Source organism: Nothobranchius furzeri, chromosome 13 (assembly GCF_043380555.1).
Source record: "Nothobranchius furzeri strain GRZ-AD chromosome 13, NfurGRZ-RIMD1, whole genome shotgun sequence".
Classification (NCBI taxonomy): domain Eukaryota; kingdom Metazoa; phylum Chordata; class Actinopteri; order Cyprinodontiformes; family Nothobranchiidae; genus Nothobranchius; species Nothobranchius furzeri.
In genome coordinates, this window is record NC_091753.1 from 16,143,317 (window position 1) to 16,160,454 (window position 17,138).

A 17,138-nucleotide genomic window follows, 5' to 3' on the forward strand; every position below is an offset into this window, starting at 1 on the left:
TTCAGCTTGTCCAAAATGCTGCAGCTAGAGTTCTGATGAGAATTAAAAACAGAGATCATATCTCTCCTGTCTTAGCTTCCCTACATTGGCTGCGTGTTAAATTCAGAATAGATTTTAAGATCATCTTTCTAACATATAAAGCTCTTAATAATCAACCTCCATCATACATCAGTGATCTGATTGTTACATATGTTCCTAACCGAGCACTTCACTCTCAGACTGCAGGTTTACTGGTGGTTCTCAGAATATCTAAAATTAGGATGGGGGGCAGATCTGTTAATTATCAGGCTCCTCTCCTGTGGAACCAGCTCCCAGCTTTAGTCCATGAGGCAGACACCTTGTCTGCTTTTAAGAATAGGCTTAAAACATTTTTATTTGATAGGGCCTATTAGGGCTGTCGCGGTTGAGGAATTCCCCCTGCGGTGATTCAGGGTGGCTTAATATTGCGGTGTGCGATATTATTGCAGCCCTTTTTTATTGCAGTTCTATCTAAACATAATGTTTACACATTTAAAAAAGGTTAAAAATTGCCGTGCCTTCTTTAATAACACTTTACTGAATGCAGATCAAAGGGCAGTAACAACACAGATTGCAGTAACGTTTGTTTCTCCGACAGTCGGAGTCCAACTGAACTTAAAAACAACAAAATTCAGGAGGTTAAACTTTTAAATGCAAATTTGGCTGCAGCATCTAACAAATAAGAAACAAGTCCCCATTTTGTTTAGCTGTTTAAAATCAAGCATAAAAAATTACATGTACCGGGCGCGCGCGCGCCGGGGGGCGGGCGCACTATCATTTCACTTTCACACACACGAATGACGGTGATTTATAGCTCGGTCACGTCCTTGTTACCCACAAGTAAAACCAGCATGTTAACCATATACGGTTTGAGAGAGGATCTGAGAGGGGTGGCAACATTTCCAGCAACACTGAAAACCCTCTCGGATGGTGCGCTCGTTGCACTAACACACACGTACCTGCGTGCGACTCTGGCGAGCAAAGGGAATCTCTCCCGGTTGTTGCTCCACCATGTCACGGGGGGTTTCTTTAGGGTGGATGCATTCCTCCTGCAGGTAGCGAGTGAGCTCCAGCTCGGCTCAAACTCTCTTCGGGACGGTTGCAGAAGCAGTGCTTGTCTGGGACTTCAGCAGGTCTCCGAGCATTTATTTATTTTTTTGCCGCTGGTGGCAGCTCTGTCTCGGCCAAGGACCCTGGCTGCGCAGCAGCTGACGTACTGATAACCAAAGTGCTCCCAAAAGAGCGAAGTAACGTTTCGTTTTGATACCAGTGCAGCCATCCTTCTCAACATGCATCATTGAGTTGAACCAAGTTCAGTAATCGCGTTGGCCCATGATGCAGCGCGGTGGGTTTCTTCATATTGCGATATTTCATTTTTGCGGTTACCGCGACAGCCCAAGGGCCTATGGTTAAAATCTGATGTTAGCCCAGATCTGGACAAGTGGGGGAGGAGAGGGAGGTGGAATGTACAGTCGGTAAAGACGGCTCTCCCATACTCTCTTCCTTCAGGAGTTTAGTGACTTTCTATCCTCCACTGTGAAGCTGTCCAGACTGGTGATTGTTGGTGACTTTAACATCCACGTTGATGATCCCTCCCTCACTTTGCCATGAATTTCTCCAGCCTCATGGCCACCTTCGGCTTTACCCAGCATGTTTCTGGCCACACACACCAGGGGGCACACTCTAGACCTTGTTTTACCCTGAGTCTAAATGCTGACAGTGTTTGTCCTGAGGACGTTTATATTTCTGATCACCATTGCATTTTCTTTAACTTGTCAGTTTCTGCGTCCCCACCTCCTGCTCGCCGTATGGTTAGTTCTCGTTTTCTTAATGAGAGCACAGCTAGCAATTTTTCTGCTGCTTTTGATCCACCCTGTTCTTCTGATAACGACCCAGATTCCTTAACTTCTCAGTTTAACGAGCACTGCCTCTCCATTCTGGACAACATCTGTCCTGTCAGAACCAGATCAGTTCCTGCAGTGAACCCTACTCCCTGGTTTAATGACAGCCTTCGCAGCCTGAAGCGCCAATGCAGAAAAATTGAGCGTTTGTGGAAGAAAACCCATCTCCACGTCCATCTGCTGCACCTAAAGGATCTTCTGACATCCTTTAACTCTGCAGTCAGAGACGCGAGGGTTTCCCATTTCTCCAACCTGGTGTCCCAGAGCAAAGGGAACCCCAAGGTGCTGTTTAACACCATCAGCAGCATCATCTCTCCTGCCTCTCCTAAAGCATCCATCCACTCTGTTACAGACTGTGAGAACTTTCTGTCTTTCTTTGTGGACAAAGTCAATAAGGTTAGATCTAGCATCTCTCCTTCAGCCTTATCGCTGCCTCTCCCATCTCCAACCAGGCCATCATCCTAGATAGCTTTGCTTCTGTTTCTTTGCCTGAGTTAACCAAACTAGTTAACTCTATGAAGACCTCGGCATGCCCCCTCAACATCTCACCTTCCTAATAAAATGAATCTTGACCCCTCTCTCTATAGCACCTACAGACCCATCTCTAAACTTCCGTTCCTCTCCAAGATCTTGGAAAAGGTAGTGGCTAAACAACTCACAGCTGCTCTTGATGAACATAACATCTATGATAGCTTCCAGTCAGGTTTTCATAGAGCTCATTCTACTGAAACAGCTCTTCTTAGGGTCTCTAATGACCTTCTGACTCACAGTGATGCAGTTCTGTTCTGGTCCTGCTGGTCCTGACTGCAGCCTTTGACACTGTTGACCATCACCTGCTACTGGAGAGGCTGAGAGACTGGGTAGGCCTATCAGGATCCGCTCTGGAGTGGTTCTCCTCTTATCTCTCTGAGCGCTCCTTTTCTGTGGCCGTCTCCAAGTTTAGGTCCTCCACCACCTCCCTTACCCATGGTGTCCTACAAGGTTCTGTGCTGGGGCCTCTGCTCTTCCTCCTCTATTTGCTTCCTCTTCAGCACATCCTGAGCTCCTTCAAAGGAATCTCCTACCATCTTTATGCAGATGACATACAACTGTACATCTCCTTTAAGCCCCATGAGATGTCTAAGCTGCAGCTGTTACACACCTGCTTAGACTCTATCAAAGCCTGGATGGCTGGGAGCTTTCTTCAGCTGAATGAAGATGAGACTGAGATCCTCATCTGTGCCCCAGACAAGCTGGTTCCCAAAGTCAGAGACTCTCTTGGTCAGCTTGCTTCTCACACCAAACTCTCTGTCAGGAACCTTGGCGTGACCTTTGACCCAGCTCTTACCCTGGATTCTCATGCCAGTTCTCTTGTTCGCTCTTCCTTCTTCCATCTCAAGAACGTTGCTAAGCTGAGTCACATTCTGTCCCGCTCTGAACTTGAGACTGTTCTCCACACCTTCATCTCCTCACGCTTAGACTACTGTACCTCTCTTTTCACGTGTCTGAGCAGAACCTCCCTGAACCGTCTACAGGTTGTTCAGAATGCCTGTGCTCGGCTTCTGACCAAGTCCTCCAAATACACCCACAACACCCCGCTTCTCCTCCAGCTTCACTGGCTGCCAGTCAACTTCAGGGTTCATTTCAAGATCCTGGTTCTGGTCTATAGGGCCTTACATGGACAAGCACCTGTCATGGTCTGTGTCTGCGCCTTTCCCCATGTGTCTCCTGAGGTTCTCAATCCCTCTTTAGATTCTCCTTTTGTGTCTTCTAGCGCCTTCATGTGTCATGTCTGCGTCTCCCTCATGTGTCTCCATTTTTTGCAGCTCTCTAGATATCTCTCTCAGGTCCTGTGTTCCTTTAGTCTTCCCCAGTCACCCCTCTGCAGTTTTTATAGTTTCAGCTGTTCATTCTATTAGTCTCTTTAGTATGCTTTTTCCCACCGGTCTTTGTAGTTCCTTCCCTTTAGAATTTTAGTTATATGGTTGCTTTTCTGTTTTTAGGTTTACTCTTAGGTCATGTTAGTTTCTTCCCTGATTAGTCATTGCTTTCACCTGGTCATCCCCCCACACTCCACACACCTGCAGCTCATCTGCCTCCCATTATGCCCCAGTGTATTTAAGCCCTGTCTTGTCTCTGTGTCTTGTCGGTACATTATTGTCTGTCAGCGTTGTTTTGTTGCTCTGTGTGGGTTTTGGTGTCTTGTTCTCGAGTTCTTGTGCTCTAGGTGAGCGTTTTTTCCGTTCATCAGGTTTTTGGATTTTTGGCTCGCTGCCTGTTGGATTTATTCTTGGTCCTCCTGCAAAATAAAATGAATTTTACTTTATCCCAATTCCTGCCTCTTGCCATCTGGGTTATCTGCATTTTGGGTCCAAACCATCCTCGCAGCATGACAGCACCATCTTACATTGGTAATCTTCTTAGTCCCTACAACCCCAGCAGGTCCCTGAGGTCCAGTGATCAAAGCGTACTGGTTGTGCAGCACCAGGCTAAAGGCCAAAGGTGACAGATCATTTGCTGCTGTGGCCCCCAGACTCTGGAACTCTCTACCCCTGAGCCTGAGATCAGTGGACTCAGTGGTCTCATTCGGGTCCGAAGAAATCAGCGGTTGAGCCTGAAACACCTGGGACCAAGAGGAGCCATCCTCAGGACGCGCCTGATACCTCATCTCCCCGTAAGGACATATTAGAATTATTAGATTCTATAGATAAACGGCTTCTGGGATTTGAGGGGCGACTTCATCTGCTCGAGGTTCTACACCAGGAGTTTCACACGCAGCAAAAGACTCATTGCCCCGAAATGCAGAACTGACCGCCACAGGAAATCCTTTGTACCGGTGGCAATAGGATTGTTTAACTCTTCCTCACCCTGTAGGTGATTCTCCAAATACTATTACCTTGGTTACTCTGTGCCCTCACCGACTGTGCAATATTACCCAAGAGTTCTGATTGTAAATATGGTTTTATCCCCCCATCAAATCATATGCTGCAACAAACCCATATTCTATTACACAATACTTTAATCACTTTTGTGAATCGCCTGCACCGACGGCTTAATTACTTATCCACAAGGATGCAGTCATGTATTTAATTATTGAGATATGCGATTGTTTGTTTTGCACTATCCTACATGGTACTACTGTAGATCATTTTTTTAAATGTATATATTGTATATCATATTTCTATTTCACTTGTTCCTTTGTCTCTCCAACTGCTTTGAGCATGTACATGACACAAGAATTTCTTGTGTCTTCTCACTCTTAACAAGCTTATTTGCCGTTTAGAAAGTTATGTAAAAATATGTCATCTCACTGAGTTTAACCTCCTTTTATTTGAGGTAGTTTAGTCCTCATAATGGACAATAAGTTCTGTGGATTTGGAAATATTTGCACCTAAGGGAAACAGAATATTACAGGGGAACATAATTTACCACAACACCTGTTTCACGTGGATTAGAGTGGCTTTGTAAACAAGTTGGCTTCCAGCTAATGGATCTGGAAAAAGAAAGAAAACGATGTTTTATGGAGCGATCACTGGCAGCACCATGGCTGGTGAGGGAGGGTAAAGCTTGGTTTATGCTTGACGCATTTAATTAACGCTAGGTGATGCGGCTCGCAGATGGAACACGCTTCACAACTCGCAGCGTTTGTGGTTCATGCGGCTCGTCTCTGCTGTGAGCAAATATTCTCCCAAACTGTAGGGGGCAGCATGGAGCTCTACGGCATGCATCCAACACTACACCATAGTAGAAGTAAAAATGACTGTTGTTTATAACAGTTGTTAATGAAAGTTGAGAGCCAGCTCACCTCTTTTAGAATTGGTGGAGTGTTGTTTTTTCCACCAGGATCACCGCTTTTCCGTTTGTTCCCCTTCCTTGCCTTCACATATCGGTTCCTCATGTTTTTCCAGCATTTTTTTAATATCGTCCTCGTCTTTTCCGACAGTGCGAGCTATTTCTCTCCAAAAATTATTAACAACATGTTGATCACGGTGATCTTTGAGACCTGAATCATACAAATGCCTGTATTTACGAACTCTGCCATAACTAGTTCTTGCCAGTCCGCCATATTTTCCGTGTTTGACCATCCACATGGTTAGAAGATTTCCTAGGTGCGCGGTGCGGAAAGTTTGGGCCATGCAGAGGCCAGGTGGAGAGGCATGGCTGTTAAAATGATGCAATTTTGCCGCGCTGAGCCGTGCGAACCACGCAGACGCGTCAAGCATAAACCAACCTTTAGAAAGCCTGGGACATGCTGTGGAGATCAAGTAAACAATGCTGACTTTTAGCCACCAGCCCACTGCTGGCAAGCCGGGGACATGCTGTGTATGCTGTGCGTGAACACAAATTACCAGCCGAAGGAAACCCACGTCCAGAATTAACATTTGACAAGAGGCCCTTGGAGAAGCATGTAATCTATGTAATGCATGGAGAACTACATCATCGTTAGTAATGTGTTCGTGGAGATCATGTAAACAATGCTGATTTTGCCACTGGCTAGCGGACAAGCACTGGAGTGTGTTGGGAGAGACGGCGGGCTGCAGGAACGAACAGGACGGATGTAAAAAAGAGAGGATTATTGAGCAGAAGGACTTTGGAACTTCTGGTATGAAGAAAAGACGAATGAGCACCTTGAGCTGAGTTAGGGAGTCAGGAGGGACATCACTCAGAGGCTGGTGTCAAGCTAACAGAAGGCGAGGATCTTAAAGTGCAGCCTGTGACTTTCTAATCTAGTTGACTTCAAACGTCTCTCAGCTCTGCGTAATTTACTTCTGAGACTGTAAATATTTTTATTAATCCTCCAGGCCCTGCTACCTGACTCTACCAACCACCTCCAGGCCCTGATACCTGACTCTACCAACCACCTCCAGGCCCTGCTACCTGACTCTACCAACCACCTCCAGGCCCTGCTACCTGACTTTACCATGAGCTTCGAGGATCCGATCATTTTGTTTTTCTATCATTTACAGTGACGGAGATAACGGCGCAGTGCGCCTGGCTCTGGTGTTAATCAAGTTAAATTTTATCTCTTTCCAACAATTTTCACAAGAAAATAAAACAGTCAAAAGCAAGGCTTGTGTTGTGTTGACCGGATAGTTCCCATATTTGAAAGTTTATTTTGACGGAGAAAGAATAGAAAGAATGACCCCGACGCATGCAGATGAACTGACACTTTATTCGTTTCGCACATCGCAGATGTAGCTAAATCACTCAAGAAAAGATTCCCATCTGAACATCTGAGCTGGACACTGCTCAGATGTTCAGATGTTCAGTATAAGCAGCCATCCTCCACGACTCACTGGGGATGGAGGAGACAGAGCACACACACACACACACACACACACACACACACACACATCAAGCAATGTGTCTATGGTTACATTGTGATTTCTTAGTAAATATACTATTTGGTGAGAGATAAACTTTATTGCATTTATCCTAGTGGATCTATAATTAAACCGGTAAACTAGTAGTAGCACATTCAATGTCAAAGAGAGTAAAATGTTATTATCAGGAGAGGGAGAATGTTGTAAGTGGTTAGCAGCAGTGTGCTAGCAGATGGTCCCCTCCATGAGGCAACCACAGCTCAGCAGAACATCACTGTAGCTTCTTCTGGGGAGAAAAACACTTAAGAGAAAAAATAAAGTTAACAGCTGAAATAGCAGGAAATAATACAGTTAAAGAGCAGATTGTAGAAGAAAGTAGTCGAGTGTGGAAAGTGGTCAGTGTGTCCTCCAGCAGTCTAAGCCTATAGGAGCATAACTACACAGGTAACTGGATAACCTGATAGCCCTGAGATTGTATTTGCTCAATATTCACGGTGGGCCATTTTTATGGATGCACCTTAAAAAAGTGGGATTGGATGGTGATAGTAACATCCTGTTTGTGGCACATTCGTATATTTGAGGGGGCAAACTTTTTAAGATGGGTGGTGACCATGATGGCCATTTTGAAGTTGACCATCTTGGATCCAACTTTTGTTTTTCCAATAGGAAGAGGGTCATGTGACACATCAAAATTATTGGGAATTTCACAAGAAAAATAACAGTCTCAGGGTTTCCCCCAGCTCTTTGCTTGCCCACTCGCCAGACTAAGCGGCATGCCCCGCCCTCCTCCCAGACCCTACCGTGTCCGCTGACAGGAATGGAGCAATGAATCTAGAGCCCTCCATCAGCAGCAGCAGAATGTGTGCAAATCCCCCCCCCCCCCCCCCCCCCACACACACACACACAGAGGAGCGCTGCAGGAGGGAGCGTGTGCGCCCCACCCCCCCACCCCCACCCCTCTCTCACGGAGGAGCGCTGCAGGAGGGAGCGTGTGCGCCCGCCCTCTCTCACGGAGGAGCGCTGCAGGAGGGAGCGTGCGTGATAAACAGTGTCAGAAACTGCAGAAAGATCTAACAATACTAACACTGTGAATTCCCCCTTGTCTGCAGCCATCATGATGTCACTGGAAACTTTAAGCAAAGCTGTTTCTGTTGAAACTTTTTACAACAACCAGACTGGAATTTATTAAAGCTGTTGTGTAGTTCCAGAAAAGAAATCAGTTGATCTGCCACAACCTTTTCCAATATTTTAGAGATAAAGGGTAATTTAGAAATGGGTCTCTAATTTTTAGGCTGAGATGAGTCCAGACTGGGTTTTTTAAAAACGGGTTCAACAACTGCATGTTTGAAAACAGATGGTACAGAGCAAGGGCGTAGGAACGAGTTTAATATTAGGGGGGACACATTTTGGAAATCTAACAAATCTGTTGTAGGTCAATAGGTCAATACAGTAGTCTCATACAGCTGTCTCCTGCATTAGCTTGATTGAAAACAGACGATGAAACTCTAGGATATGAAAGGCCTGACAGATGTGACTCAGGGTGTAAGGCAAAGCCCAGAAAGACAAGAAACTAACTTTTATAGCCCTGTACCCCAACATTCTTTTTTTTTTTTTTTTTTTTTTTTTTTTTTTGATCGGGGACCCATGAGCCAACCAGAAGGGGAGGAGACTTAGGCTCCCCATTAGCCGGATCCAGGTGATTACTAGGGATGCACCGATGGATCGGCATTTGATCGTAATCGGCCGATAGCGCCCCTATCGGTTTGATCAGACTTTTCAAAATAGATCAAAGCAGACCGATCAGGTAGGGTTGTCACGGTAACCAGTGTAGCGGTAAACCCCGGTAAAAAAAAAGTTGACAATAATAATAACCGTCTTGTTTTTTAAAAAACTATATTATCTCGGTGGGTTTACCGTGGCTGCGGTATAGGCGCGGTGACTCTTACCAGCCACCGTATCATCTGCTGAAGTTGCCGGCGACACATGCGCGCTTTGTTGTTTACAACCAAAACTTTCATGAAGCTAAAGCTGAAATAATGGCCAAAGGAGGAGACGGCAATGCTCAGGAGGACATTTATTATCCCTCAAAGATGACAAAGTCGGAAGTACGGGCATATTTTAGATATCTGAAGAATGCCGAGGGAGTTTATAGAAGACGGCTATCCTGTTTGCAGCATGTGCAGAAAAAGTGTCTGTGAAAGGCAGCAACGCTTTAAATCTCATGACACATCTGCGTGATCGTCACCCACAACTCTACAGTCAACGCAAGGCAAGCTAACGTTAGCGTTTTAGCTAAAATGCGTGATCCGAGGATTTGGGTTGACGGAGAATTCAACGAGTCGTTATAAAAAGCAGCCGCAGCGCCGCTACCTGCATATAAACCGTGTCGCGGACACCGCCATGTTGAAATGACGCTATGCATTACAGGGCTCCCAGGGGCAGATAAGAGTTGGTCTCTCTCCGAGAATAAACATGAATTTAACAATGATTACTGCCTGATGACATTTTCCCACATCTGCAAAGCTCACTGGAAGGACACAAACCAAGGACAATATTTTCCTGATATAGGGTTTATTACTCAAGTAAGCGTAAAAAAGTATCTGATTAGAAGGCTACTTGAGTATTGAGTATCATCTGATCTAATATTTATTAAATGATGACATCAAACAGACATAAAATAAGAAGTTATGGGCAAATATTGGTATTTTAAAGACTAAAGGGAAAAAATGTAAACAAATAAACAACATAATTACAAAATAACACATTTTAGGCAAAATTTAGACACAAACTGAGGACAATATTTCCTCACATACAGGGTTTATTTAATTGTGTGAAAATGTAGCATGTTTAAAAAAAATACCGCGATAATACCGAAAACCGTGGTAATTTTGGTCACAATAACCGTGAGGTTAAATTTTTACACCGTGACAACCTAATAGATTAGGTTACATTTCCTTTATTCCCAGATTATGTAGTTTGTAGCACTCATTATAATGTTGTAGAAAATTTCTGGCCAATCCACGTGATCGGTATCGGTGATCAGCATTCTTTGATATCGGTATCGGTGATCGGCAGCAAAAGACCTGATCGGTGCATCCCTAGTGATTACCGGCCAATGTGGACGTTTTATTTTTAGAAAAGCTGTTTTTGTGACAGTACTATTTTATTTTTATTTAATAATATGAATGTAGGATATATTATCTTATACGTATGTGTAGAGATGTGTAAATAGATTTAATACAAGACTAAAGCTGTGAATTTTCAGTCTGAGTTGATCTGACTCTTATCAGAATATTTTAAACTACATCAGCCAACAATGCTGACCAACAATCTGAAAAATATGTTTGCTTCTGACTGAATGAAAAAAGAAATAATTCACTCAGAACAACAGCTGGAATTACATTATTATTCAGATGGCCAAAAGAAAAAACAGTGGCCAAAATTGCAGTCTAAATGCACTAGAATGAAGAGTTTAACACTTTTTTTTTTTCAAATATTTCTAAGGAACACAATTTACTTTATTCTTAAGCCGTACTGCACAGCCCTACTTGTTATGGGATTAAATAAATTTAACTGTGTTCACTTATTATCACATTCAAATCTTCCTCTCATCGGCCACCTAAAATCATCTCACTCATCACTGTAACACCTACCTGCACCTCAGCAGGTCTGGCTCTCCCTGTCTCACCCTCAGCAGGTCTGGCTCTCCCTGTCTCACCCTCAGCAGGTCTGGCTCTGCCTGTCTCACCCTCAGCAGATCTGGCTCTCCCTGTCTCACCCTCAGCAGATCTGGCTCTCCCTGTCTCACCCTCAGCAGGTCTGGCTCTGCCTGCCTCACCCTCAGCAGGTCTGGCTCTCCCTGTCTCACCCTCAGCAGATCTGGCTCTCCCTGTCTCACCCTCAGCAGATCTGGCTCTCCCTGTCTCACCCTCAGCAGATCTGGCTCTCCCTGTCTCACCCTCAGCAGATCTGGCTCTCCCTGTCTAACCCTCAGCAGATCTGGCTCTCCCTGTCTCACCCTCAGCAGATCTGGCTCTCCCTGTCTCACCCTCAGCAGATCTGGCTCTCCCTGTCTCACCCTCAGCAGATCTGGCTCTCCCTGTCTCACCCTCAGCAGATCTGGCTCTCCCTGTCTCACCCTCAGCAGGTCTGGCTCTCCCTGTCTCACCCTCAGCAGGTTCCTGCTGAACTTCCTCTGATCTCATATGTGAAAAAAGTGACATGAATAAGGTTTAAAAATAAAATGTGATGAGAATGTCACAAACAAGCAAAAATCACACTTACAAATTCCATTTTCATGTGGAGACTACTTTTTAAATTTGTTTCATGTCAAATGGTTTTTGTCTGTTACCGTCAAATTCGCCATATTTTTGTTGACTAGTAGTGTTGATTAATGTTTAATGCTGCCTAGCAAGATGTTTACGTTAGTCAGCCAGTCTAACGTTTGACCAGAAATACAATTATCCTCTTGGACTAAATCATTACCAACTCACATTTCCTATCTTTCTTTTGTTGCCCGTGAGAAAGAACCCACTAAGCTTCTGCTGTTGTCTCATCTCTGACACCTGTGTCTGCGCCCGGCCAGCCAGCCTGTCTGACTGTCTGAGGGGAGGGGCTGTGTCGGTGAGAAGTCTGCGGTGTCGCTCAAAATAAAAGCTTGCGAGTCAAATATTTCAAAATCTATTTTTTTCTTCTCCATGTTATTGAGGGTGACAAATTCAATTCAATTCAATTCAAAAATACTTTATTAACCCCAGAGGGAAATTGATTGCTGTAGTAGCTCAGAATAATAATAATAATCAAGTCATCAAAGACTTATTGTATATTACAATGGCTGTTGGCAGGAAGGATCTCCAGTAGCGGTCAGTGTTGCAGTGAAACTGAAGAAGCCTCTGACTGAAGACACTCTTCTGTTGTCGGACAGTCTTGTGAAGAGAATGCTCAGGGTTGTCCATAATTTTCTTGATTCTCTGGAGAATCCTTCTTTGCATTATCTCCTCCAGTGGTTCCACAGTCGTCCCCAGAACAGAACCCGCCTTTTTATTAGGCTGTTGAGCCTTTCCAGGTTCCTGCTTCTGATGCTGCTACCCCAACAGACGATGGCTGAAGAGATTACACTCTCAACAACAGACTTGTAGAAGATCTGCAGCATCTTGCTACAGACACTGAAGGACCTAAGCGTCCTCAAGAAGTGCAGTCTGCTGTGTCCCTTCTTGTAAACTGCTTTGGCGTTCTTCCTCCAGTCCAGTCTGTTGTCCAGGTGAACTCCAAGGTATTTGTATTCCTCAACCACCTCCACTTCTTCTCCCTTGATGGAAACAGTGTTTGACTCCACCCTGTTTTTTCTGAAGTCTAAAATCATCTCCTTTGTTTTGTTCACGTTCAAGGTCAGATGATTGTTTCCACACCATGCCACAAAGCGCTCCACCAGCTCTCTGTACTCAGCTTCCTGTCCATCTCTGATACACCCGACAACTGCAGAGTCATCTGAGTATTTCTGTAGATGACAGGTCTCTGATTTGTACTGGAAGTCTGAGGTGTACAGGGTGAAAAGGAATGGTGAGAGTACAGTCCCCTGTGGTGCTCCAGTGTTACTGATTGCCTGGTTTAATGTGCAGTTCTTCATCCTCACAAACTGTGGTCTGTTTGTCAGGTAGTCTTTAATCCAGGCGATAGTTGAGGCCCCCACCTGTGTCTTCTGGAGTTTCTGGCAAAGTACATCAGGCTGGATTGTGTTAAGTGCACTGGAGAAATCAAAGAACATGACCCTCACAGTGCTGCCTGCTTTGTCCAGATGACAGTGGATTGGTTGAAGCAGCTGGATGATGGCATATTTAACTCCAACTCCATGGCGATAAGCAAACTGCAGTGGGTCCTGATGTGTCCTAGTTTGCTTATTCAGGTGGACCAACAGGAGACTCTTCAGGACCTTCATGATGTGGGATGTCAGGGCAACCGATCTGCAGTCGTCATTGACTGATGGGCGAGTTTTCTTTGGAACTGGAACAAGGCAGGATGTCTTCCACAGGAGTGGAACCTTCTCCTGGGTAGGGATGAGTACCGAATTCGGTACTTTTTAAGGTACCAACCGAATTCCATAGTACCGACTGAGCACCGATTCACGTCATTTCAAACGGTGCCTCGTTTCGGTACCCGTCCTTCATTACGAGAACTTGTCAAGATAGCTGCGCATGTGCAAGAGCGTTATGTCGTCGCTCGCTGCGAGCCAGTTGTAAACAGAGCAGCATGGTAGAAAGAATGCACACTTAAGCTTGGGTCCACTTCACTAAATGTGATGGGTAACTGGGTGATGATGAAACCAGCGACAACAATCTAAGTGAGACATCCTTATCTTAATCTGCTCCGGAAGGTAAATAAAATGTTTAATATAACGTTAGCTTGATATGTTAGCTTCCGTTTCGCTAATGGTGCGTTCGCTTTCTCCTCGGAACTCCGAATTTCCGACTAGAATAACATGAACGCGCTCTAAATTTTGGCTTCACTTTACTAAATGTGACGGGTGATTGGGGGAAGATGAAACCAGCGACAACGATCTAAGTGTGAGGCATCATCGTTTTAATCTGCTCCAGCAGCTAAATAAACTGTTTACGATAACGTTAGTTTGATATGTTAGTTCCATTGCCACCATTGTTATCAGGTAATGGTGCGTTCCCTTTCTCCTCATAAATTCTAACTTCCCAGTAGAAAAAATCAAATGTAAAAGGATGGCAAAAGGAATGAAGATACACAGTAAAGATGTTTGCTTCAGTTTAATTATCAGCTTATAAAACTAAAAGGACGATGTTAAAATACAAACAGTTGAATGTTATTTACCGTGATATTTATCAAATATTGTTATATATTGAGAAACATATATATTTAATTATAAAAGAGAATTAAAATAATAAACACTCAAAAGTATCGAAAATTGGTACCGTTAAGTACCGGTATCGATTCCTAGGTACCGGGAATTAGTACCAAATCGATTCAAATGTCAAAGGTACCCATCCCTACTCATGGGCCAGGCTGAGGTTGAAAAGGTGCTGCAGAATCCCACATAGCTGCTCTACACAGGCCTTCAGTACTCTGGGGCTGACACCATCTGGACCTGCAGCCTTGTTCCTGTTCAGTCTCTCCAGCTGCCTCTTCACCTGACATCTAGAGACAGATAGGTGGGAGGGGGAGGTAAATGGGGCAGCAGCATCTCCTGACTTGGTTGAAGACATATTTATAGAACCAGAAGAGTCCATGACTGCGTTAGAGGACAAAAGAGGTGGCGTGTGACAGGAAAATGTTGGATCAGAGGAGGATGGGATGTCTGATTGGCTGGGGACAGGCGAGGAGGATGCTGGGTTTGTTCCTGAACTGAACCTATTGAAGAACTTGTTCAGTTCATTGGCTGTGTCCAGGCTGCCATCTGTGCAATCCTTCCTCTGCTTGAAGCCTGTGATCTTCTTCATCCCTGACCAGACATCTCTGATATTGTTCCTCTGTAGTTTGTTCTCCAGCTTCTTCCTGTATGCCTCCTTGCTTTCTCTGATCTTGATCTTCAGTTGCTTCTGTATATTCCTCAATAATTCCCTGTCTCCCTCCTTGAAGGCTCATTTTTTTCTCATTTAGCAGATTCTTCGGTTCACTGGTGATCCAGGGTTTGTTATTAGCGAAGCATCTCACTGTTCTGGTGGGTATGATGTGGTCCACACAGAAGTTTATATAGTCAGTGACACATCCAGTCATGGCATTGATGTCCTCTTCATATCCTTGGCAGAGAGTCATCCAATATGTGGTCTCAAAACAACCCTGCAGGACTTCTTCAGTGTCCTGTGACCAATTTCTCACAGTTCTTCTTGTCACAGGTTGCCTCTGAACAAGTGGTTTGTATTCTGAGCAGAGAAAAACAAGATTGTGATCTGATTGTCCCAGAGGAGGTCTTGTATTGGACATGTATGCATTCGTTACATTTGCATAACACAAATCCAATGTCTTGTTTTCTCTGGTGGAGCAGCTGACAAACTGTTAAAATGTTGGAAGTGTAGCAGAGAGCGAGGCATGATTAAAATCACCAGATATAGCCACAAATGCATTGGGGTGCTGGGTTTGTAGCTTAGCGACAATGGAACTGATGGCATCACATGCATTTTCACCAATGGCTGAAGGTGGAATATAAACGGTTGCCAAGACAACACTGGTGAACTCTCTTGGCAAATAATATGGGCGACAAATTACTGCCAAGAGTTCAACATCTGGGCTGCAGAGACGACATTTCACTGAAACATGACCTGGATGGCACCATCTGTATTTGATAAGCACTGCCACTCCACCTCTTTTTCTTTTCCCACTCCTCTTCAGATCTCTGTCTGCTTGTACAGTCAGGAATCCTGGCAGAGAGACGCTGGAATCGGGGATATGGTCCTGCAGCCACGTCTCACTGAAACACATAACACTACACTGCTGATACTCTGGCTGAGTCCTTGAAAGGGCTTGGAGTTCATCCATCTTGTTGGCCAGTGATCTCACATTTCCCATTATGATCGATGGAAGAGAATGTTTGAATTTCCTCTTTCTCTGTCTCTGTTTTACTCTCGCTCAGCACCCACGCTTCTTGCGTTTTAACTCATTTGGGATTTATGGCTTCAGTTGAGGTATTATTTCAGCCTTCCCAATGTTAATCAGCTCCTCCCAATTGTAAACCAGCTTGTTGCCATGGTTACACATCATAACAAATGCTCAAAAAGTGAAAAAAGTGAAAAATTGCAGTAAAAATCCTCCGAGCTTCACAGCACCAGAAACAGAAAAGTAAAATGTCCAAAAAAATACAGTTTTTCTTGAGAAATTAGAAGAAAAAATGTCCAAGAAAAGGCAAAACTTACATATAGTCAACAGAGCTACTCCAACATGCAGCCACCCAGAGCAGCGCAGTTCCGGAATACTAAAATGCGCGTTTACTCTACAGGAGTAAAGACAGACCATGACTGGGAGGAAGGTGGTTGGATGGGAGGTAGGAAGTAGATGGGGGTGATATTTCTGATTCTATTATCAAAGAATGCTAGAAGGTTGTTACAGTCAGACTTTGAGTAAACTAGCACAAGAGGAACGTGAGGTGAAACAATCTGGTTTATGGTGTCACACAGGACTTTAGAGTTATTTTTGTTTACAGCAATCAGCTGAGCAACGTAAGTGTGCACGAGAGATATTAAAAAAGTTAGTGTGGGGCCCACCTAGATGGCTTGTACCTAGGGCCCAAAAATCGGTGCTATGCCCCTGCCTACCAGCAAAGTGGTCAGTGAAAACAGTGGATGAGGTGTAGAGGACTCCTGATGTGTGTTCCCATGGAGTAGTGGAGGATTCTGGGTTTGGGTTCCTGTGGTGTCAGGGAACTGGAGGGTTTGAAATGGAGGGTTTGCCGTAGAGGAGCTCACCTCCTGAGCCGGGACAGGAGGTCCAGTGGAGTGTCGACGCACAGCATCCTTCAGTATTCTACGTGGGACATCGAAGGCTGAGGTCCAGGAGAAAAGACACAGTGGAGGTTACTTCTTAGAGACTACAGGCTCCTGCTGGACCCCCACCGGTTGAAAATTTTGGACATTTTATATTCAAAAGCTTCAGTCTGGTGAATTTTGAGGGAAAAAAGTAGCATTACAGGCTGATAAGAATGTATAATTGTATACATACATGTTCACAACATTATAATAATATATTTGGGTTAACAACAATTTCCTGTTTTTCTTTTAATCTCTTTTGAACACCAACCAAGGCCAAATACACTGATGCATCTATGGCTCTCAATAATGATGTCACTAATTACTAAAAGAACCAATCAGCTGGCAGAGCTGCTGTTGAACAGGTGAGCGTGCAGAACTTGCACAACTACGTGGCTCACTTTAAGGAACAAAGTAGAATCGCGCTGCTGTTATTT

At 44.5% G+C, this 17,138-nt stretch overlaps 1 protein-coding gene across 1 annotated transcript in view; it reads right to left on the reverse strand.

Annotated features, from left to right (window-relative positions):
* The window catches only part of igsf11 (immunoglobulin superfamily member 11), a 249,882-nt gene that overhangs the window by 166,397 nt on the left and 66,347 nt on the right, over positions 1 to 17,138 (reverse strand). The gene's annotated exons all lie outside the window — the stretch shown is intronic.